Here is a 25,413-nt window from a genome sequence, read left to right on the forward strand (position 1 = left end):
AGAGAGAGAGAGAGAGAAAGAGAGAGAGAAACACATCAATCCATTGCCTTTCATATGCCACCAGCCAGAGACTGAACCCACAACCAGGGCATGCACCTTGATTGGGAATCAAACTAGCAACTTTTTGGTGCATGGGATGATGCTAAACCAACTGAATAACACTGGCCAGGACTCGTTATATGTCTTTGATTTCCCAATTTACAAATTTTTATTGTATACTCATTAACAAGTTATTATAGTTATAGTTATGATTAATTATTTTGTCTTTTAACTTTTATACTATTTAAAGGTGACTTTCCCACCATCATTACAATATCAGTGGATTTTGAATTTAACTATATATTTTATACTTTCATATATTTTTGTTTATTTATTTTTAAATCTTTATTGCTTAAAGTATTACATATGTCTCTTTCTCTCCTCCCCCATTGACCTCTCCCCAGTCACTCCCACCCCACAGAACATGCCTTCATCCCCCTATTGTCTGTGTTCATTGGTTATGCTTATATGCAAGTCGTTTGGTTCAGCTATTACCACCTTCCCCTTCCATCCTCCCCTGCCTTCCCTCTGAGGTCTGAGAACAGACATATAGACCAATGGAACAGAACAGAGAACCCAGAAATCGACTCATGCCATTATATAATACTCAATTAATAATTGACAAAGGAGGTAAGAGCCTACAATGGAGTCAAAATAATTTCTTTAATAAATGGTGTTGGGAAAATTGGACAGATACACTCAAAAAATGAAACTAGACCACCAACTTAAACCATACAAAAAGTAAACTCAAAATGGATAAAGGACTTAAACATAAGATGGGAAACCATAAAAATCTTAGAAGAATCCATAGGCAGCAAATTATCAGACATATGGCATATGTCTTTAACAATATAGCTCCTAGGGCCATGGTTGGCAAACTGCGGCTCATGAGCCACATGTGTGGCCCCTAGAGTGTGGCTCTTCCACAAAATACCACAGCCTGGGCAAGTCTATTGTAAAGAAGTGATGTTAAAAGAAGTTTAAGTTTAAAACATTTGGCTCTCAAAAAAAAATTTTAATCGTTGTACTGTCGATATTTGGCTCTGTTGACTAATGAGTTTGCCAACCACTGTCCTAGGGAAATGGAGACTAAGGAGAAAAATAAATAAATGGAATTACAACAAAATAAAAAGATTCTACACAGTAAAATAAACCATCAACAAAACAAAAAGAGAGCCCACTGTATGGGAGAACATATTTGCCAATGTAATATCTAATAAAGGTTTAATCTCCAAAATTTATAGGAAGCTTATACAACTTAACAAAAGAAAGATAAACAATCCAATAAAAAAATAGGCAAAGGATCTAAATACATACTTTTATAAAGTGGACATATAGAAGTCCAAGAGACACATGAAAACATGCTCAAAGTCACTAATCATCTGAGAGGTGCAAATCAAAACGACAGTGAGTCACCATCTCATACCTGTTAGAATAGCTATCATCAATAAATCAGCAAATGACAGGTGCTGGAGAGGAGGTGGAGAAAAAGGAACCCTCATGCACTGCTGGTGGGAAGGCAGACTGGTATAGCTACTGTGGAAAACAGTATGGCATTTCCTCAGAAAGCTAAAAATGGAACTTTCATTTGACCCAGGAATCCCACTTCTAGGAATATATCCCAAGAAATCAGAAACACTAATCAGAAAGTATATATGCACCCCCAGGTTTATAGCAGCATAATTTATAATAGCTAAGATTTTGGAAACAGCCTAAGTGCCCATCAGCAGATGAGTGGATTAAAAAACTGTGATACATCTACACAATGGAATATTATGCTGCTGTAAAAAAGAAAGAACTCTTACATTTGCAACAGCATGGAAGAATCCATGGAGAGCATTATGCTAAGTGATATAAGCTAGTTGGAGAAAGATAAATATCACATTATCTCACTTATATTACTAATTATTATTCTTTGTTTCATAATGAAGAAATCCCTTTAGCATGTCTTATAAGGCTGGTCTAGTGGTAAATTCCTTCAGCTTTTGTTCTCTCCTCTGGTTCTGAACAGTTTTGCTAGGTAAAGTATTCTTGGTTGGTATGTTTTTATTCTTTCAGCACTTTAAATATATCATCTCATTCCCTTCTGGCCCACAAGATATCTGCTTCAAAAAAAAAAAATCTATTGATACTCTTGTGTGTATGTGTGTGTGTGCGCTCGTGTGTGCGCGCGTGCACATGCACACGTGCACGCATGTGGTGGGGTTGGAGGTGGGGGCAGGAATGTCCCCCTTATGTAAAGAGTTGCTTTTCTCTTGGTGCTTTTAAGATTCTCTTTCTCTTTGTCTTTAACTTTTGAAAATTTAATTATATCTCAGTAAGGGTCTCTTTAGATTCTTTATATTTGAAACTCTCAATCTGGATGTCCGTTTCTTTCCTCAGGTTAGGGAAGTTTTTAATCCATTATTTATTTAAATAAGCTCTCTGCCCCCTCTATCTTAACTACTTTGTGAATCCCTGTAATGTGTGTATTGGTCTGTTTCATAATGCCCCATAAGTTCCTTAAGACATGTTGACTCTTTATCATTCTTTTTCTTTTTACTCTTCTAAGTGGATGAATTTCACTGCCCTGTCTTTGAGTTCACTGATATTTTCCTCCACTTGATCTAGTTTAACCCCTCAATTAAAGTTTTCATTTCAATTATTATATTGTTCAACCCTATGATATTTTGGTACTTTTAATATTTTTTCTTTGTTAAAATTCCTACTTTGCTCACACATTGCTTTCCTGACATCAATGAGCATCTTTATAACTATAATTTTGTATTTTCTATTGAGTAAATCACTTACCTTTCTGATAAAGCTATTAGCACCATCTTCTCTAAACACAGTTCTCCACCTGGTTCCCATTGCTGTACAAAGTCTTACAGTCTTCAAGATTCTCTTAGCATTGAGAGGCAATGTACCCCTCTCTTTCTTATGCATGCCAGGCATTTGCATGCCATATGCTGTTTTTATGCTGATCCTTCAACTTAGAATGTTTCTTTCTCTGGTTAAAAAAATAAAATCCAAGACCTAAATGAAATTGAACCTCCATGAAGGATTCTCCAGTTCTTTTGTTGAACTTGATCACACTTTCTTCTTTGAATCCAGAGTGTTTTTCTAGTGCCTCCTTACAGCATTTATTTCATTTTGCTTTTTGTTTATATTTGTTTATATATCTTTGACTACAATATACACTGAGTGGCCAGATTATTATGATCTCTTAGCACATAATAATCTGGCCACTCAGTGTATATCCTATATAATAAAAGGCTAATATGCAAATTGTCCCTTCGATCAGGAGTTTGACCTGCAGGCAGGCCGGCCAACTGCCAATGTCCCCTTCCCCTGGCCAGGCTGGCCGGACCCCACCCATGCATGAATTCAAGCACCCAGCCTCACACACTGAGTGGCCAGATTATTATGTGTTCAGAGATCATAGTAATCTGGCCACTCAGTGTATATTTCTCAATGGCAGAAGTCATCTTTTTACATTCTTTGGATATTGATTGGGTGTTACTGTACACAAAACATGGAACTTGATATTCTGAAAGATACACATTTGATAAGATGTTGATTTTTGTTTTAAGAAGTTTGAAGTGTAATTTTCAAAATTTGCTAAAAAGGCATCTAATCTCTTTTATATAACAAGACCTCTTACAAATAAATAAGAAAAGAGAAAACATCACTAAAATACTTTCAGACTCTGCTGGTAGAAATCATGTCTTCAGAAGTATGTAATGGCACAGAAAAATATCTAGGATAAACTATCAAAAAGAAAAATACACACAAAAACTCACTTAGATACCAAGATGTGTTACTAAGAAGTGGTATTTTATTCCTTAAAATAGTCAGTAATAATTACATAATTATTTTAAAATAGGGGAAAAAATTTTGGAAGAAAAATATTAAGTTTCAATGGAGAGCTAAGGCAATACAGAAAGAGCCAGGGGTGAAATCCAGACAGTACACTCCAGTATGTCCCAGTGCAATTATAATGGCCAGTGATTATTGACTACTTGGGACCTTGACATAATGGTCATTAAATATATTTAATATTATCCATACAAATAACTATGTTCAAAGGTAAAAGAAAAATGACAAGTTCCTTAAAACCTGGAAAAATAATTTTAAAATATGACATTCAATGAAAAGAATTACTTAAAAACTCTTAAGAAAGTAAATATAATAGACCATCATACTCTATAGACATTTAGAATCACTGAGCTTAAGCACTGAAAAGAATCTTAAAGATCAGTCATGTCACAGGTGGAGAAAATAATGTTCAGAGTATTTCACTCATCCAAGGTTTAAAAATAGGGTGGTGTTATGGTTGAAGTGCATACCCCTCAGCCCCCCAAATTTATATGTTGAAGCTATAATCCTCAGTTTTACAGAACATGATTTTATTTGGAAATAGGGTCATTGTGGATGTAATTGGTTAAGTGAAAATGAAATCATTAAGGTGGGACATAATCCAGTATGGCTAGTGTCCTGATTAGAGGGGAAATTTGGACACAGATATGCACACAGGAAGAATAGCGTGCGAACATGAAGGCAGAGATTAGAGTGATGCTTTTCAGCCAATGATTATAGCCAAGGACTGGACAAAGATTACTAGCAAACCACCAAAAGCTAGAAGAGAGTCCTGAGACAGAGACTCCCTCACAGCCCTCAGAAGGACCAACATGCTTGACACCTTGACCTTGACCTGCTAGTGTCTAGAACTGTGAAACAATAAATTTTTGTTGTTTAAGATTCTTAGCTTGTGGTACTTTGTTCTGGCAGCCCTGGCAAACTACTCCCGGCAGTTTGGGAGTCAGCACATCTGAGTTCTAGCTCTGAGACCTTAGCATGCGGCATGTGTCTAGTAAAAGTTTCCTGATTCAGTGAACTCTTGGACCCTCTCTGATGGCGTTTTTATGATCATCATGCTCAGAACAGAACTTGTTTTGAAGTCCTAGCCAAGCTGGGATCAGAACTTGGACTAGAATGAAGGGTCTGGTAGAGCTGATCCCTCCAAGGTTACATGTGTGGATGAAAAGGGGGGCTCAAGGTCCCTCCCCTGAGTGTGAGGCCCGGCAGGAGGGCAGAACCTAAGTTACAAGACGCAGGTTTTAAAGGATTCATGTTTCCTTGAGCATATGATTTTCTGATCTAAAGGCCAAGCTTGTGACCAGCACATTTATCCCAGGCATTTGGCCGCTCTTACATTCCTCCTCCAGACCCAGATGTTTGAGGCTGGAACGCTGGGTTCAGGACTTTCAATTCAATCCAGATTATGTAATAAGTCCTCTTACCATTTGGTCAAAGAAAAGAGCTGAGAAGGACTAGCTTGAAAGAGCTCACTCTTTGTGTATAAAGCCAAATCCACTGCCATGAGGAGAAGCAAAATATATCCACCATGCACAGGATCTCACCATCCAGGACACAGAGAGGATGAGAGGCCCAGAAGCATGAGGGGTCGTCATCATCAACAGAGAACTAAGGCCTCCTGTCCCTACCAGCCTCACAATACTGTGTTCTATGCTCAAAGCCACCTGGATCTCATAAGCAGCTGGAGGATCAGAAGGGCAAGGTAGTTGATTATCTTTGTCTACAGACCACATTGGAATGCCAACTCTTAAGAATGAAACAAGAAAACAAAGGCAGAAGACAAGTCCTTAGGATTCCCTGCAGTTAGGGAGGCAGATGAGGAACCAGTGAGTATCTGGAGCTCTGTGCTTTTCAGCCCTGTCCTCACACAAGCAGGACTCTTAGAATAGCTAGTCCAGCCCTCAGCCTGGCCTGAATCATGCAGAGAACCAGCCTTCTGGGCCCAGCCAGGCTCAGACCTTTGAAAATAGAATTTTTCTACAAAGCAGCTTTACATGCAAACAACAGCCTCTTCGGGAAACCTCTGCCTCAGGCTGTATGAATGGAAAAAAAAAAAAAAGAAGAAGAAAAAGAACAATTTGCAGATTAAAGTCCATGATACATTTTGTACATAGTTTGTGGTTTTATAGTTACTTTAATCTTTTCCCCCTAAACTCCTCCAAAGAATTGAACATCAGCTGAGCCAACATCCGGTTGCACTTCTAAGCAACGAAGTTGTAAAACTAGATGCTGGACCATGTCCACAACAGCTTGGTAACATCTCCAAGAGCAAGGGGTGACATGAACTACTGAAACAGATCCAAGTAACCATTATCATGTCTTGTGTCAAAGAGCTACTTTATTAAAGTCTTAAAGCCACAAATCAGGCAGCTGAATGTTGTGTTTCCATCTTATATTTATAACACAGCTCTACATGACCAAGTCAATGGTCCTGGAGGCCACACTGTGTCAACCCAATGTCCCTCCTAAGCTCAGCCTTAGGCTGCACTGTCATAGGCTGAGGGTGGAAACATGGCTGCAGTGGTGGAGACAGGGGTGAGCGCTCTACCCCTGTGGTGCCCTACACGGGAACTAGACTTCATGACACGAGCACTCCCCTGTCTCCATTCAGACCTCATACTAGGTTCTCAGAGCTTGTGGCTAACCCACGCTTGATGGGACAAGGCACTGTTTTGTTTTGTTTCTCCAAAGTCCTGATATCAAAGAGAACAATTGTGTCTCAGTCTTTTCCAAGTGAAGCCTGAGACCCACAGGCCAGGATAGCCTAGCAAAAGGACCTGCTGGACAAGGAAAATCCAGTTAATCTAATTATTTAGCATCACAATCTAATCTAAGAGTGCTAACATTTCAATAGGTGTGAAAACAAGAAATTTGTACTCACAGCAGTGAGAGGGCCTGGCCTTGGGAGTTGGATGGCCTGGGATTGAGCCGCAACCGTGTCAGCTGGCCGTCAGCTGGCCATCCTCATCCTCACAACAAGCAGCGAAGTGCCCTTGTGAGGTAGCCTTCAGGGTGTGGTCACTGCACAAGGATGTGAAAGCATTTATCTGAGGTTTTGCTATCAATCACTTCAATCCTTAAGAGTTTTATTTCCCCATCTCTCACCTGAAAGAACCAGGTTTGTGCTTTCCTGCCTCTCAGAGCAAAAATAGTCTGTCAGGCCGAAACCGGTTTGACTCAGTGGACTGAAAGGTCCTGGGTTCGATTCCGGTCAAGGACATGTACCTTGGTTGTGGGCACATCCTCTGTAGGGAGTGTGCAGGAGGCAGCTGATCTATGTTTCTCTCATCGATGTTTCTAACTCTCTATCCCTCTCTCTTCCTCTCTGTAAAAAAATCAATAAAATATATATTAAAAAAATAGTCTTAGTCAGAGCATCCCAGGGAAGCAGCACACTCTGTCCCTGAGCTGTGATGTAGCCTGTTGAGATGCAATGTCTGCAAAGTGACCCTACTCACCCTGGGAGGTACTTAGAGGCTGATAGTGGCCCTGGCAACAGGGGTGCAGGAGAGGGGCAGCACCTTTGTCTGCTCAGGGAACACATCCATACAGGCTTGGATCCTGCAGGGAGCAGGCCCTCAGGGGACAATAGCTGCCAACCACCACAACTGAAGCAGGGAACTGAGCAGCACAGGCTGCTGGTTTTGATTCTGTGGAGGATGAGTCTGATTCTCAAGTACAGCCCTGCCAGCATGATGGTGCTAGGCTCGGCCTGTCCTTTGGGTGTCAAGTGTCCAGTGACCTGAAAAACCAGGAGGCCAGGCTCTAAGTATTGGCAGGCCTTCCAGTCAGCTGGTTACATATTGACCTGGCTCACTCCTCCCAGCTCAGCTTGTCCACCTGGAGCACAGTCCTACAGGTGATGTCCAACAACCCTGAAGTCAGCGAGGCAGCCTCGTGGTCCTGGTGATTAGAGGTGCCTCGGTGTCTCTGAGCCCTTTGCTGCATCAGGGATGGAAAATTCCAAATGGGGGGTGAAGAGAAGGAACCTTCTCTAAGACAGGACAGCGGTGCCAGAGCCAAGGGAAGGGGTTTCCAGAGAGGAGGAGGTTGAATGCTACAAAGAGGCTGGTATGATAGGGATGACAGTGAAGTCACAGAATGGCAGGACCAGGAGTTAGGCCACACTACAGTGACCTGAGGAAAAGGAAGGGCCCAGAGAGTGGTGAAAAATGGTGTCCCCAGCATTAGGCATTGAAGAACTACTACCTGCAAGTAACCCGAGTCCTGGTGAGAAGCAGTTCCCTTCCCTGTTTTCTTCCATTCCACCTGGCGCTGTCCGAAACAGACTCCATCTCAAGCAGGAGTGCCCATTCCTCTCTCCTTGCTGCCTAATCTTTCTGATGAGCAGAGAGTAGGCCTCAGGCCCAGAGGCTTCCAAAGGCCACAGCTAAATCTTGATGACACTGTTTTGTTTCCATTGCATCTTTTATGGTTATCTTCTATGTCTGTCTAAGGATATTACTTTTCCCATCGTGAAGTAATAGGCAATTTCCTTCTAAGCTAATTTATTGAAGTAAAAATATGAGTCTATTTAAGGAAGAAAGTTTGAGTAAGTTTGGATATGGCAAAAATTAGTATAGTGCATGGTGGTGCAAAAGGTGACACAAATAAAGGTCCACAAAGCAGTGAGGTTGGCAAAGGCCTGGTGGGGCCGGGTCCTGGAGCTAAGGCCACAGGGCTGGCAGAGGCCCCTTGAAAGCCAGGGCAGAGGCCCCTCAGTGCCCAGCCTGTGAGAGTGGACAGGAGGTTGGCTTCTGCAAATCACCTGATAGATCAGCCTATTTCCACTACTCAATCCATGTCATTTAAAATCTGATTTTTTACCACTATTGGTAGCTATCTTTGGTAACAGAATAATGTTACCAATATGAAGTGAAGTAACACAAACATCAACATTGTGGCCACTTGTCTTGGTCCTCTGATGCCAGAAATGCCTGTCAGGATGGCACCAGCCTGTGACCTATTCTAGGTTTGCTGAGTTTTCTTTCAAAACTCAAGCTGTCTGGGAATGAACCACAGAAGAGAAATGCAGAAAGCTGTTGTTATGTCAAGTATATAAGCATGAGCACCTGGTCCATGTCTCTCCCTGGTGTGGAGAAGGAAAGAGAGGGGATATTATCATTTGGCTGATCAGTCAAGCTGATCAAAGCCACACAGTCATGCCATGAAGACACAACAGAATGAGGTGTAGGTCTGTCTTCTTTTTTCCTTCTTGACCCATACAGAAAATAAAGCATACTGTGGGGGATGCAAATAGTGTGTGCTGTTACCAAGTCATCTGTGTTCAAATTAAGGATGAAAACTCTCATGTGCATGGGGCCTGGTATTGAACATTTTATGATGTTCTGAAGACAAGATGTTTTTCATTCATTTGTTCCCTCTTTTACCCCAGGAGAATACATTCTCTGGCTATGGCTCCCCATCCCCTCTGCAGAATCCCAGTGTCTCCACCAGAGAAGAAAAGCCCATAAAACAACATGTGGCCTGTGAGATTTGCCTCTGATGAAATAGTCTTGAAGGCAAGAATTAACTCACTATATATATATATATATATATATATATATATATATATATATATATTTATAAAAGGCTAAGTGATCATCCAACTGTCCTACCGGCCAGTAGCTATGATATGCACTGACCACCAGGAGCTGCCAAGCTGCAGTCACTTGACAGCTGTGGCTCTCTGGTGACGCACCCTGGAACCAGAGACGGGGAGCCAGATTCCTCATGATTCCTCTCACACTCTGAGACCCTGTGGGGGATGTCAGAAAGCCAGTTTTAGCCCTATACCCACAGGCCAAGCTGAGGGACCCCACCTGCTGGAGGGAACCTACTCATTCTTTTTGAGCTGTGGTGCTGGCCCAGGTGTGGCCTGCCAGGGAGGGACCACGGGATATTGGCTCCAAGGCGTGTGCGGCTCATCTTGCTCAGTCCAACCCAGCCACCACCCGAAACTGCCTGCATTAGAACCTGCACCAGAGGGGCTAATTCATTTCTTTTCAATGTGCATGAATTCATGCACTGGGACACTAGTGTGACCACACTAAAACTGGAATTTAATTAAATCCACATTATGGTTGCTTTTATTCCTTTCTTATTAGCCTTCTCTTTTGTCTGCTTTTTTCTCCTTCCTCCTTCCTTTTAGCTTCAATTTGAGAGAGATTTCTCTCAGCAGTCTTAGAAACATGAACCCAAGATGACGGTATGGCTGCTGCCACATTCCCTGAGTCTGGCCACACAGGACGTACAGGGACCTGGCCCTTCTTATTTTTTAATTTTTATTTTCATGTTGTAAATACTACTACCATGGCTTATTTCAAACTATCAACTTAACATCACTGAACATGGGGTTGCAAAGAGATGAGAAGTTGCAAAACATTATATAGTATTTCCAGTACAGATGCAACAGCCTGGATAATAGTAAAGTGTAGTAAAATAATTAGGAAGTGATGAGTTTTGAGTACTTATTATCTTTTTTTTATTGATTAAAGTATTACATATATGTCCTTATTGCTCCCCCACCCCCGCCCCACTTATGCCCTCACCCCTCTGGTGTCTATTTCCATTGGTTAGGCATACATACATGCTTGAAAGTCCTTTGGTTGATCTCTCCTCTTTATCTCCACCCTTCCCTCTTCTAGAAACACCAATCAGAAAGGATATATGTAATCCTATGTTCATAGTAGCACAATTTACCATAGCTAAGATTTAGAAACAGCCTAAATGTTTATTAGCAGGTGAGTGGATTAAAAAACAGTGGTACATTTACACAATGGAATACTATGCTGCAGTAAAAAAGAAGGAATTCTTACCATTTGCAGCAGCATGGGTGAAACTGGAGAGCAAGATGCTAAGTGAAATAAGCCAGTCAGAGAAAGATAAATATCACATGATCTCACTCATTTATGGAACATAATGAACAACATAAAATGATGAACAAAAACAGATCCAGAGACAGAGAAGCATCTATCAGACTGTCAGACCTGGCCCTTCTTACTCTGTGGAATCGAGAGCTCCAACAGGGCCAGGCTAGGCCTGCACCAAGCCAGCATGAGCCAAAATTTACCAAACTGAACATTTTACACATGTACAGTTTATTGTGCATTAATTATATATTTGTACTTTGATAAATATGTGTAAAAATGGAGAGGGCGAGGAAAGCAGAGGGGAGAGGAGGGAAAGGGGGAGGAGGAGGAAGGAAGAGGAAGAAACTCTGTTCCCTTCAATTGGCTGAGCAGACCGGGAGTGGGGAGACTTAGACAACCAGCCCCTCCCTCCCCAATCTGGCTTGGAATTGCTATGGCACCTTAGATGGACATTAGGTCTGGACTTTAGAATTCGACTGGATTTCATTCCAGTTCATTCATTCACTTATGTATGGGCAAATTACTCTCTCTCTCCCTCCCTCCTTCCTCCCCCTCCACTCTCCTCCCCACCCTGGCATCACCCCTCACAGGTCAGGAGTCAAGCTCTTATTTGCACAGAGCTCAGCCCAGCCCCAACTTTGTTCTTCAATGCTCACTGGCTCTGGAAGGAAAATGTCTGGTAAGATTTTCAGAATTTCCAGACTTTTCAGGAAGTTGGAGTCTGTAAATGAAGATGAAGAATCTCAATATAATGTGGACAATTACAGGAAACCCATCTTCTCTTCGAATTACCCAGCTCTCTAGAGCCCTGTCTAGAGTGACCAGACCCCTCCATCTTCCCACCACATGTGCGTGCCCTTGTTTTACAAATGAGGCAGGTGAAGTTAAAGAGGGTGGCAGTTTCAGTAGGTTGTGTTTGGTGAGGGTGGAGATCAGACATGGGGTGTACCAGCTCTGGATGCAAGAAGCTGGAGGCAGCCTCATGCTACCATACACACATTTTGAGAGCTGAATCCCATAACCCCATAGACAAGACTCCAGGAAGGTTTTGTTTAGAGAAAAAGGAGACTGGATGGAGTTGGCTTCCTGATGTCCTTGCATGGAAAATGGGGATAAGATTCTCTTCAAGCAAAGTCCCTTTGGAAGAGGTAGATTTCAGTGGGCACTTTGGAAATGACTGAAGTCACTGCAATGAAATGCTGCTCCACCCTAGCATCTGTGTTAAGGAGGCTTTCACTCTTCTCTGCAGACTCACAGAGGAGCCAGCCGCATGCCAACCACAGAATGAGACATCCTGTGATAGTCATCCAGCATTCTGGTCCCATTTGAAGTCCAAGTAAGCCAAGATAGCGATTCTGGGAAAGGTGAAGAATGCACTCAGGCACAGCTCAGCTCCATCACCTACCAGCCGTGTGACCCTGGGCAAGTGAATTCACTTGGCTTTCCTCTACTGTAGCCTGAGAACAATCCTGTCTTCCTTTCAAGGTTATTGTTAACAGGGAAAGAGACAATGGCCCAGCAGTCATTAGCACAGTGTCCACCTCCCAGTCAGTGCACGTTGTTGTCAGCCTTTGAAGAATATTAGAATATGCTGCATCCTGTTTAGTGGATTCAGAAACCTCCTCTTCTTTTATGTCCATCACATCAGAAGATAGATATCATTGCATTTTATAACCAGAAATAGGTTATAAAATTAGCCTCAGAGCTCATCTCAAGACCAGTGCTCATCACCAAAAGGTTGTGAGTTCAATTCATGGTCAGGGCACATACCTTTGTTGTAGGTTCAATCCCCAGTTGGGGTGCATGTGGGAAAGGCAACCAATTGATGGCTCGCTCTCTCTCCTTCCCCCCCCCCCCTTTTCCTCTCTTTCTAAAATCAATAAGCGTGTCCTTGGGTGAGGATTATAAACAAATAAATAAATGCATAAATAAATAAATGCATAAATAAATAAATAAATAAATAAATAAATAAATAAAATGCATTTTGCTGTTCCAATGTGTAAATGTGCTGCCATGGCTGGTGACTGTCTATGGAAAGATGCATTTGGAGTAAAAATAGCCTTCCAAGTGGCTCAAAGGATTACAGCAGAGCAGAAGACCAGATTTAGTCATTAGAGGTGGTTTTGCAGGAAAAATCATGGGGACTGCTCCAGTTATTGGTGGGAGTGGAGTTCTTGGAGAGACTCAAGGAAAAGAATTTTTTTAGGCTTTGGTGGGAGGGTGGGGTTTTGTGGAAAGCTTTATTGATGACGTAAAGTTAAGGGGATTCACCTCCGAGGTCTCATATCTGTCTGCGGAAGAAGTCCAATCTTGCTTCAGCAGGCCCAGAATAAAGGCCACTGCCCATAGTTTCGGCTCCATATTAAAGTCCAGCATCCTGCTTGTGGAGGCTGAGTCTGCACGGCCATGGGCAATGCGATTGCTTGAGGCCACGTGGCTATGGAGAGATAACATGCAAGTGTATGAGCAAGTGCAGGCCATGGTTAAGAGAGAGCAAGAGTGAGCAAGCAAGAGAGCAGTAACTCTGTGTCTGGGATTTTAACTTCCCAAGATTTTGCACACTTCTGAAGGGGTCCACCCCCTAGCCAATAATTGTTCCCCAGGCTACACTGGCAGGCAAGCACCTCCCCTGAATCACCTCAACTTCAATGTGCATGCACCCTTCTCCCCCTTTGCTGGACCCCTTCACCCAGTGATCTGCAGGGAATGGACAGGTGGTTCCTTGGGGCACATGAAGCTGTAGCTTCCTGGTGAAGCTGCCCAGATGGCCCTGCTTATAATGTCTGGCCTCCCCTTTGCTCTCCTCCCTTCATTAAAACTAACCAGCTAATCACGAGGATAACACTCCATCCCCCATTAACACTACACTGGCATCCATTGATGAAGCTCACAGAGAAGGGGAGGGGCAGCTTAGTGTTCTGCCAGCAGGAGAACTAGATGCTGAATTTCAGGAGGGGGTGCAGCCTGCTTCAGTCATTACAGCAGGATCCCAAACTCCCAGATCAAAAAGAATGTCAAACACACTCACCATTCCAGTGGGCCCTTAGCTTGCCTCCCGCAGCAGAAGAAAAGTGGTCAGTGGAGTTTGGAGCTGTCCCTCACCCTAAACCCCTTCCTGTCTGCCCAAGCCATTTTGCTACTCCTCTGCCTGAATCGTCAAGGCCTGGCTGTGGTCAGATGCGGCGGTTGAGTTAAATCATGCTCAATAAGAGCTTTGCTGATGGCTTAGAATTTCTAAGATGACCTAATTCCCTGTGTCTGTTTTTCACAACTTTTCTTTCCCCACCCCCTCTTGTTTATAAGAGCAAATTGCTGGACTGAGATCAAGCAGCTTGTGGTGCCAAGAAACCAGAGGCCGCAGAGACTCCAAGTGCAATGGAGAAAGGCTTCCTGGCGCCAGCACCATCCTCTGCAGGCACCCGCCCAGCTAGTACTCAGGGTGCAGTGCAACCACTGCCTGGGGGGCATCGCAGGCTGGCCTGAGCTCTAGCGAGGGCCTCACTGTTATCTCAGGTGAAGGAGAAAGCCTGGGTGCAGGTGGCTGCTGCTGGTGCTCTATAGCATCAGGAGAAAGTATCTGGAATACTGGCCAGAACACTACTTCTTGCCTGTTCTTCACTCTCTCAAGCACCTTCCTATTTTGTTTCCTACCACGGCCCTCTCCTGGAAATGCAGGCCGCTGTGCATTCTTATTCCCTGAGGCCTGATTAGGTATCGGGCCTTGCATTTGCCTCTAATGGGAACTCTAGATGCTCACAGCCTCAAGTGTCCATTCTCACCACCGAGCCTCCAGGGTTCCTGTGAGCGAGGCAGGGCAGCATTGCACCCCCACCCTGGATGGGGAGGGAGGATGACATAACTCTATAAGGGACTTGGCCAAGATCATTGTGTTAACAAGTGGAAAAGCCTCCATAGAAAAAGGCTTTTCTGACTTAAGTCTAAAAGGAAGGTGCATGTAATGAAAACGTTTAAATTTTATTTGTTCTCCTGGTCATACTTTCAGTGGTGGGATTATATGAAAGAACTCTACGGTGATTTCCGTGCCCCCTGCATTCCTTAAAGTGAGGCCCCGTGGGGTCAATTCTAGGTGCTTTGTCCACCATCTCATCGTCCTTGCCATTGCCATCATTCTCCACCTCTTCTCACCCATGGGGACAAATAGGCATAGAACCTTAACTGACCAGCCCAAGTCCATGCAGAGGAGGGTGGGAGTGTTGAATTCAAACCCAGGAACCCAGGTTTCTTGTCTCTACTTTTTTTTTTTTTTTTTAATATATTTTATTGATTTTTTACAGAGAGGAAGGGAGAGAGATAGAGAGCTAGAAACGTCGATGACAGAGAAACATCGACCAGCTGCTTCCTGCACACCCCCCACCGGGGATGTGCCTGCAACCAACGTACATGCCCTTGACCAGAATCGAACCTGGGACCTTTCAGTCCGCAGACCGACGCTCTATCCACTGAGCCAAACTGGTTTCAGCTCTTCTCTCTACTTTTAATCACTTTGCTGTCTTTGCATTTTTCCAGGCAGCCCTCATGTTTCCTCTGGTGTAGGGGAGGGGTACAGAGAGAAGCGCAAAAATGACTATCAGGGATTACCCCACTTACAGCTGAAGCTGGGGTGGAAACCTAAAATTCCCAGACCGATTTTCAGGAAGTCTCATCCAGGTATTTGGAATGATGAGTCAGAGGAAGAAACACAGGAGTAAATCCCCTCAATCTGCCTCTAGAATTGGGCAGGTTGGGTGGGGCCCCAAGGCTGAGTTTCTAACCAGCGTCCAGGGGACTCGGAAGTTTCCAGTGTGAGGGCCTCGCTAGGAGCAGCCTGCCCATGACCACAGGTCTCCAGACTGGATTCCTGGGGTTTCCTGAAGATGCCGCAGGAGCCTGCCTGGAGGTGAGAGGGAGGGGTTTTGAGTAAGATTTCCCTTGAGAAAAAGGGGTTTTCATGCTTTGAAAAACGTTTGGAAACCACAGTTCTAAAATATAATATCCAGTACATTTGCTAAAATGTGTGGCAAGAAATTTCTGTCCCAAAGATCATTTTTTTATGTACTTTGCTGACTCAAGGGAATCAGCAGCCATATTTGGATAGCTGGCCTCACAATGACCTCCCTGCAACCTAATGGAAAATGTTGAAGGTATTCTACTTAGAAATAATTATATTTACATAGCCTCTGTGTTCTCTCTCTCTCTCTCTCTCTCTCTCTCTCTCTCTCTCTCTCTCTCAGATGCTTATAGGCAAAAAGAATACTTGCTTCTGGAATTCATCATCTCCAGCTGTTTACTTCCATTTGAGGCCAGATTTCCCCCCTGTGGTTATGTTTCCTATGGGAGAGAGTGGGAAGGAAAGCTTCTAACATGCAATTATCAGAAATTGTTACCATCTCTGAAAAATCAGTCTATCTGCCCTAAAGTTTGAGAACTCACCATCAGACCAGAGGAAAAGAGAGCTTAGGGTATGGAGCTGGAAAAGCATTAATATAATCCAGTGCTTTCTACCATCTCCAATTGTGTTGCTTAAGGAAAAAAAAATTGTGATAACGTATGGTGGGGAAATGCAAGGCCAAACAAATTTCTCTGCTTTAGGATTACTTAGACTCCTTTATAAGCTAACATGATTATAAAGCTCTGCAGTGTTGCCCAATTTCCTTGTTCACAGAGCCCATTTTTCTAGAACATCCCAAGGAACACCAGAAGTCCATGGAACCCAACTGCTGGGACCAGCTGGTGGACCCCTAATTCTAGAACATCCAGTGAAACACCTAAAACTGAGAGGACATCTTGCCTGGGGTCTGGCTCTCAAAGCAATCAGACACCCAGGCCTTCCACCTCTGGAGTGACAGTTCCAGGGAGCTCCTGCCCAGCCCCTGTGCAGCCCAGGAAGTGGGCAAGAGGCCAAGGGCTGCTCAGGTGAGGCTGGGGCTGGGGCTCTTTCCCCTTTGTTCCTCTTGGGCGGCCCCAGAGAGCCGTCTATACATGTGAGTCAGACTGGATGTGGGGGGTCATAGGAAGGCCACTTGAAAGCAAGTAGGTGCCCAAGCCAGTGGGTGTGCAGAGCTCCCAGGAGACCATGGGAGTTGGGATCTTGGAGAAAGCAAGAGAGCAAAGAGTGTTCTGGGAAGGGCAGCTGGGGGTAGGGCAGCCGGGAATCAGGATGTGACTAAGCGTTCACTCAGCCTGAAGTAGGCAGGGCCTTGCTTTGTACGGAGTCCCCTTCAGCTGCCTCTGCGTCTCAGTTTACTAATTTCTCAGACAAGGTAGTTTCGTGATTCTGAGGACTTTCCTGGGTCTGGCAGTGACAACCCTCAGCACAGCATGTCCCCATGTGTGAGGATGGTATGTTCAAGGCAACCTAGGTAACCTTGGTGATACACAGACAAATATTTTTTTATTCTCATAGTTATGTTTTTGTTTCAACATTTATTTGGAAAAAAGTGAACTAAAACTCCCAGCCTACGCTTTCCCAGATGTTCTTGCTTCAATGAAGGCTGAAGCAGGTGGCCCCGGGGGCTGCGCCATGTGCTCACTCCCGCATTTTACATAAGTGGGAGCAGAAATGAGAAAACTGTGAGCAGGCAAAGGATGACTGCAGTTATAGACACCCAGGAAAAGCCAGACTTTCCTCTAGGAAAGACTCTCCTGACTGCGGAGCGGAGCGGATCCCTGGGCTGGAAGGTGGCTGTGGGTGACAGGCTCAGCATCGGTCCCCCAGGTCCCCTCCAGCCAGCAGCTGGCGAGGGGGGTGAGCAGCACAGACATTCAGCTGGTTTTCAGAGCAGCAGCAACCAACACTGCACCCTGGACAGGGAATTTGCTCTGCTCACTGAGTCCGGAACCCAGCTTCCACGTCCAGAACTGTGTCTCTCCGGATTGTCCTTAGAAGTGACAGGTGCCCGAGGACACGTAAAGTCTGGGGAAGAAAAGAAAATGCCACAGAGTGGGCATTTCCTGTCTGTCCAGCTGCCTTACCATCTGGCTTCAGTCCCTTTAGATTCCACAGCCTGGATTTAATTCACTGGATGAGATTATCTTACTTCAGACTGCTTCCAAGTACACCTGCTAAGCTGTGTTTAAACCAACACGTAGGAGAGCTCCTTCAGGTAACGCAAATAGGTCTCCGATGGGCCCCTTACTGTTGCAGTTTAACGTGACAGGACTGCATATGCAAAAGGCCAGGCTTAAATAATGGAAAGCTTTCTATTTTCTGACTATGGCTCCAGCCTGGTTTGGGCACGATGGCTCTGCATTTATCACTCTCCTACAGGGAATATTTAGTCACTGGCATTTGGTGTCATTATGTGTCAGCACTATTCTAAGAGTCTGACCTATTTAACCCTGTGAGCCAGGACATCTATTATTCCCATCTCACAGATGAGGAGAGTGGGCACCGAGAGTGGTAGAACTAGGCTTTCAAACGCTGAGTCACCTCCCATGGCCTCCCCATATCCTGTCTGGTCCCATGCTTAACAACAACAAAACAAAGAGCAAACACCAGATACGTGGATTTGTACAGTTAATAATTTTCAGTGTGACTAAAAGGTTTCCTCTAACATGGGAATCTAAAAATCTAGAAAACTAGTCACCGGGACTGCGTGACTGAGAAAACATTCCCAGGAACATAGCCATGACCACCGAGCTGCCAGTGGGGAGAGGCTCATGAGAGAGCAGAGGGCCGGTGGAAGGTTGAGATCCCTCTGAAACCTTGTCCTAGGGTTTAAAGCAGGAGAGAGAGGAGGCTTAGCCCTCCCAGGGGAGCACCCAGGGACTGAGGGGAAGCAGTGTGACTTACTGCTTGTAGGCTCCGGTGCATACCAGGGACCTGCTCTGTACAGAATGGCAAATGCTGTGCTGACCTGTCCTCTAAGCCTGAACCCAAGCCAGCCATGGGGCCTGAGCATTGGCGTCTAGTTGGCAGCATTGCAAGTTTGTTTGGGTCAGCGAGCAGCTTCCTGCCTACACTGGCCCAGCATGCAGCACCTGGCCATGGGCCATCAGTGCTGCTCACGGCCCAGCCTTGTGAAGAAGACAGAGTGGACTGGGGACTGGTTTCCTCAGGCCACAGCAGCTGGAAAAGGCCAAGCAGACAAGCGTGTGTGGCCTTGAACAAGAGGCTTTCTAGACCTTGGAGTCTGACCTTCTCTGACCTCAGGGCTAAGCCCCACCTCTTCTGGCCAAGCCCAGTCCCCTGGGAGTGGTTCTCCAAATATAGTTCCTAAGCTGGTGAATTCAACTTTCTGTCTCTTGCCAGCACCTCACCCCTAAACTTGGGTTGCATACATACAGCTGCCCACCTGACATCCTCAGTTGGACATTTAATGGGTATCTCCAACTTCAACCCCATCCCTACCCTCTGGCAATGCAAACCCATCCACCAAGACACTAAGCTCAACACCCTTGATGTTATTTCTGATTTCCTTTTGTCACACCTGACATCAAGGTGTTTTATTGAAAACATGCTAGTGTCCAGCTCAAGACCCTTGCCTCCTGCCTGCATTGCTGCTGTGGCCCTGCCTCGTTCTCTGCTCTGCAGGGAGTCCCTGAGGCCACTGGGAGTCCCTGAGGCCCTCACCATGTGAGTCCTGTCACTCATGACCTTTCTCTGTTGAAAGCAGAAGGCCGTGACCTGGCTCTGCCCCTCAGCCTTTTGTGCTCAGGCTCCCCTCACTCCCTCCAGCCACTGCAGCACCTTGCTGGTGCTCAGGGGCCTTGCCCTCCAGACACCATGCACTTCCTGGACAGCCAGCTGGCTTCCTCACCTCCACACTCATGTTCTCATTGCCTCCTTCTCAACAGGGCCTCCTTGGGGCACTCTATCTAGATATAATGACACATCTCCCATCTTTCCTGATTTCTTTTCTCTATAACAATTTCTCCTTCTACACCACACAGAATCCATATTTCTGTTCATTGCTTGCACTCTTCATGGTCACTGCTGGCTCAGGCACTGAACCACCAACACCAACACCGGGTGCAGGTTGTTATCTGGAAGCCCTGCATCCTCAATGGGATCAGGAAGAAAAACGCTCTTTAGAGGGATGGCTGCTGTTCAGAGTCACAACTCCTAACCGGAAGCTCGTCAGCTGCCTGGCTCCGGGTATTCCCCACGTCCACAGGTCATCATAGCTGCAGCTGCCACAGCTTTCCATAGCTCAGCTGCAAAGGGCTGGAGGAGGAGAGTCCATGGGGAACTCTGAGCTGTGACGCAGGGACTTTTATCTCTAAGTCGGCAGGGCCTTAGAAAAGCAGATGACCAGGAGCCACCCTGAGACCAGGGAGGGCGGTATTGCCCCTCCCTGCGGGCACACTCAGGGTTTCAGGGCTCTCTCCGTGGATCCCCTTTCTCAAGAACCGGGGCCCTTCCCCAGGCTGACTCGCTGTTCCTGAGCTCGCTGTGGGCACTGCAGCAGGAGCCGGGGACTGGGGACCCGGAAGGAGTGACCAGAAGTTGGTGGACGTGCCCAGGTGGACGCTGGCCTGGCCTGGGCCCGAGGGCATGCTGTCTTTGTTCTCTGGATGGTTTGTCTGTGAACTTGCTCCCAGGGACCGCTGCAGCCTGCTGCCACCCCTCTCTCCTGTCTCACACGGCCACTGCTTGGCCTTCTCTCACTGTGAACTGTGTTCGGTCTGTTTGCAGTTTCTCATTGAAAATTGGTGTTTACACTCTCCTGGGAGGTAGGGGGCACTGTCAGGCAATAGAGGTGTTGGTAGTTTGTCAGGCACAGGTTGGCAGGTGGCAGGTGAGAAACACTCTGTCTTACAGAGCTCAGGGCAGGTGGAACGTTCTGGTGTGTGTGTCTCCCCTCAGACTGTGAGATCTTGGGCTGCAGGGCCCAGCCTGTCTTCTCTGCCCAGTGCTCAGCTCAGACCTAAGACACAGCAGACATTCTAACAAGTAGTCATGCCTGCCAAGCTGTGGGAGGCATCCAGCCAATGGCCACTAGGGATATTCCCTTGGTCTACACCAGGCATGTCAAGTTCACAGCCCGAGGGACACATGTGGCCCACAATGAATATTTTTTGCGGCCCAGCCAATATAACGGTATGTAAGAAAAGTTTTAATAAACATTTCGTAACTTAATTTTCACAATATCCTGTTATACATAACTAAAGGTCCGGTGCACAAAATTTGTGCATGGAGGAGGGGGGGTGTCCCTCAGCCCAGCCTGCACCCCCTCTAATCTGGGACCCCTCAAGGGATGTCCTGTTTAGGCCTGACCATGGTGGGATCTGGCCTAAATGGGCAGACATCTCTCTCACAATCCAGCACTGCTGACTCCCAACTGCTCACCTGCCTGCCTGAATACCCCTAACCCCTTCTGCCTGCCAGACTTTTCACCCCCTAACCATTCCTCTGCCAGACTGAACAATGCTTAACTGCTCCCTTGCTGGCCTGATTGCCCCTAACTTCCCTCCCCTGCCAGCCTGGTTACCCTCAACTGCCCTCCCCTGAAGGCTTGGGTCCCCCCAACTGCTCTCCCCTGCAGGCTTGGCACCCCCCAACTGCCCTCCCCTACAGGCCTGGTCCCCCCACAACTGCCCTGCCCTGCAGGCCTGTCCCCCCCAACTGCCCTCCTCTGCAGGCCTGGTCCCCCTCAACTGCCCTCCCCTTCTGGCTTGGCACCCCCCAACTGCCCTTGCCTACAGGCCTGGTCCCCCAAAACTGCCCTCCTCTGCATGCCTGGCACCCCCCAATTGCCCTCCCCATTGCCCTCCCCTACAGGCCTGGTCTCCCACAACTGCCCTCCCCTGCAGGCCTGGTCCCCAAAAACTGCCCTCCTCTGCAGGCCTGGCACCCCCCAACTGCCCTCCCCTGCTGGCCTGGTCCCTCCTAACTTCCCTCCCCTGCCGGCCATCTTGTGGCAGCCATCTTGAGTGTTGGAGTGAAGGTCAGTTTGCATATAACTCTTTTATTAGAAAGGATTATTAATAAAGAACTACAACGAGAAACTGCAAACATTCAATGAGAAATTGGAAACATTCACTAATGACTGATTACTATAATTGTGTTGCATTTATTTCCCTTATGTGCCTTATGCAAAAGTGCACCATTTCTCTCCACTAATACCAGCAGCAAATATTTTAGCAGCTGATGCCACATCATTAGTCTTGAACTGACTTGTTTGGTGTGCGCAACAGGAAATATTTTGCTTTTGGAGAATAAGAAAAATAGGTTTATTTGCATTATGTTTATTAATCTGTGCTGTTATTCAATGTCTGTTAAGTTAATGTTCAAGAAAAAATATTAATTTTCATTAAACTGTTATATTATTTTATGTTAACAATTACTCGTTTATTTCAGCCCTTTGTATTCAGCATGTCTCTATAAAAATAAACCTATGAAAGTTGAAGCTTTTGTTTCTATGAAAGTTTAAGCTTTTGTTTTTTTGAGGTCTATATGAAGTTAAACCTTGTTTATTTGGCCCGTGTTAGCCTTTGAGTCTGACATGCTTGGTCTACACATTTCTAGCATGTGGGATACATGAGTGGAAGCCATGGGCACCCCCAAACTTTGGCTTGTAGTTGGTTTCTTGAAATCTACCAGCCCCTTTTGAGAGAAAGCAGCTGTGTCAGCTACAAAGATGTTTTAGAACTTTTCCACCCTCCCTGGGTAACACACCGGACAAACCCTGGAAACAAAAAAACAATGGAGCCAGCTGTCCCGAAAGAGTATTAGACGGCTGCAAGCAGTTCGTAAAGAAAAGGGAGCCTGGACACAGGCCCAGCAGCATCGTCTCATACCCGTGCCCCTGCACACCTAAGGGAGCCCGATGAAAATGACCAGTTAGCCAGATGGTCTGGCACTCAACCCTAACAGGGATCCTGATTGCACCTTCTCTCTCTCTCCCATAGAAACACCTTCCCCTTCTCAGCTCACTCCCTACTCTCCCTTTTCCTGACGATTTGCAGCTGTGAGGGGTAGGAATGAAATTCTGAGACTGGAAGCCTTGGACACTTTTCCACTAGTGTCCTTGGTGCCTTTTAGGAGATAAAACTGCGACTTCATGGTGTTGTGTTAACCAGGCCAGCCCCCCAGCCCTCCCTCAGCCCTTCCTGTCCTTTCCAGCTCTTCCCCCTCACACTCCCCAGTCTTTTTCTCCCAAAGGGAGCCCAACGCCCCAGGAGAGCTGTCCCAAACGTATAATCCCAGAGACCCTGAGGCCCGCCTGATGGCTCTACTTTGCTTTGCATGGCAGCTGCTCACTTCGTGCATCATGGGAAACTCGGCCACACTGCGTGTCCGGAAGTTGGAAAGAATGTCCGTCTTCACTGGGATTTAACAGTACAGGTTTCTGGTTCTGAACTTGGAGATTAACTCTTCGTTTCTAACGGGTGAAAACCCTTCAGGCCTCTGAAATAGCAGTCTAGTGGGAAAATGTGCAGCTTTGAAAGCATCGCAAGCAGTCCGATGTGCATGCCCCCTCTTTCCGGGGCTGCATATTTTCTGTGTATGATAATATGTTTGCTACACCTCCTCTCTGCCAGGGACACACACAGCCAATTGTCGGCTCCAACCATGTAATCTCTTAACCATAAGGCTCCACATCTGTTGGCCAGTTGCTGCATGGTTGGGTCATTAATGTGGCTTCTAATTTTACTCTTTGAATGTAACATGAAAAGTTTTAATGAGTATATGTAATTCATACTTTCCAGCTTTAGACAGTCCTGAAAGAGAAACTTATGCTTTTATAACCCACATTGCTGAAGTAGATGATTTTATTTTTAAATGCCATTTCCTCCCCCATCCCCCTAACACAAATGCATTGTAAAACAGACCAATGGGATGTTATCTCCTTTTCCCAAAAAAAAATCATCCAAATATTTGTCTAGGTTTGGATGAAGAGCCCCCTCAACATCATGCTCCTACGGTGTGTCAGATGTGCTCATTGTTCATTTCAAGATTAGGCTCATGTTGTGAGTCTCCATTCATTCATCTGTAAAAACAGATTGAAAACTGGCATAGGAAAGACGACTCATGAGTCATCTTGAAAGAATCCAAGCTTTAAAACTTGCTTTTGCTCTGATGCCTGTTTTTTACAGAAATAAGCTGGATTTAGTAATGATTTGTTCCTGCCAACTTAGTTCATTTTTCCCATTTCCCCCTTCTCTGGGACTGCCTTCCATCTTCAGTGTGGAAAGTGACTGCATTTGATTAAATGCAATTTTGGGTTGACCTTTTTTCAGAGACTTGCTTCCATTAATACATTTAGAGGTATTTTTTAGGAACAAACTCCAACAGGCTAGAGCAAAAATGTTCAATTCAATAGCATTTGCATCTGAGAAAGCATCGCTTTCATAATTACACACTGTAGCTGTGTTTATCATTAATCAACTCCCAGAAATTTTCAAAAGCACACCCCATCTGAGCATTCACTTCCTGTTTGGGATCTTCTAGACTGAAAGCTAGATTGAGTGTTTAAAACAAAAGCCCAGAACTAACTGTTGGTGTGACTTACGAACTCCTCCCGGAAGCTCTGAGGATGTTCTGCAGACCGTGTCCTTTTCTGCTGAGTGCATTTCACTGGGCTCTGCCCACAAGAATAAAAAGTGATGCCAATAATGGATGGTTAGAGTTAAGCTAACTCCTTTTATTGTTGCTCTTTTTATTGAAGTTGATTCTCTTAAGTTCACACAAGTTTGGAAGCATGACTTCAACACAGCATTTTATGTGAAGAGTCACATCTCAAATGCATGACATTGTGTCAAATGGGGGAAGCTGATGAACTTGACCCAAGTCAAGATCAGGTTCCTCCATTCCTCAGTAGATATGTATTAACTGTTTTACTGGACACTTTCTTAGCCATAGGAAGAGCAGTAAAGCACTGCTTTCTTGGCATAGTCAAATAACGATTTGACTATGGCATTGCAATTTTTCTACCAAAGGGCAGAATAAAATTTTTTAGATTCTTTTGAAAATTTGGGAACTTACTACTTTTTTAGAATTCTTGAGAAGTTTGCCTTTTAAACATATTTTAATATGCATGCATACAAGTCCTTTGGTTGCTCTCTAACCCTCTCCTGCCTTACCATTTGTCCCTGGGTCTATTCTTGATCATTAAATTATATTGATCATTATACCCCATATATGAGTGAGATCATGTGATATTTATCTTTCTCCAACTGGCTTATTTCACTTAGCATAATGTCTTTCAGATCCACTCATGGTGTTGTAAATGGTAAAAGTTCCTTTTTTATAGCAGCATACTATTCCATTGTGTAGATGTACCACAGTTTTTTAATCCACTCATCTACTGATGGGCACTTAGACTGTTTTCTAATCTTAGCTATGGTAAATTGTGCTGCTATGAACACAGGGGTGCATATATCCTTTCTGACTGGTATTTATGGTTTCTTGGGATATTGTACTAGAAGTGGGATTACTGGGTCAAATGGGAGTTCCATTTTTAGCTTTCTGAAGAAAGGCCATACTGTCTTCCACAATGGCTGCACCAGTCTGCATTCCCACCAGCAGTGCATAAGGGTTCCTTTTTCTCCTCATCCTTGCCAGCACTTGTCATTTGTTGATGAGAGCCATTCTGACAGGTGTGAGATGGTATCTCATTCTTGTTTTGACTTGCATCTCTCAGATAATTAGTGACTTTGAGCATGTTTTTATATGTCTCTGGGCCTTCTTCATGTCCTC

General features: G+C 45.1%; 1 long non-coding RNA gene across 1 annotated transcript in view; it reads left to right on the forward strand.

Moving 5' to 3' along the window:
- LOC123652898 overlaps window positions 1–11,457 on the forward strand; it is a 34,772-nt gene extending 23,315 nt beyond the window's left edge. Inside the window, exon 3 of the long non-coding RNA XR_006742456.1 lies at window positions 11,360–11,457. This is a non-coding gene — a long non-coding RNA (uncharacterized LOC123652898). The remainder of the gene's footprint in view (window positions 1–11,359) is intronic.
- The last annotated feature ends 13,956 nt before the right edge of the window (window positions 11,458–25,413 follow it).

The sequence above is a fragment of the Pipistrellus kuhlii genome, unplaced genomic scaffold, assembly GCF_014108245.1.
Source record: "Pipistrellus kuhlii isolate mPipKuh1 unplaced genomic scaffold, mPipKuh1.p scaffold_m20_p_1, whole genome shotgun sequence".
In the NCBI taxonomy this organism is placed as follows: Eukaryota; Metazoa; Chordata; class Mammalia; order Chiroptera; family Vespertilionidae; genus Pipistrellus; species Pipistrellus kuhlii.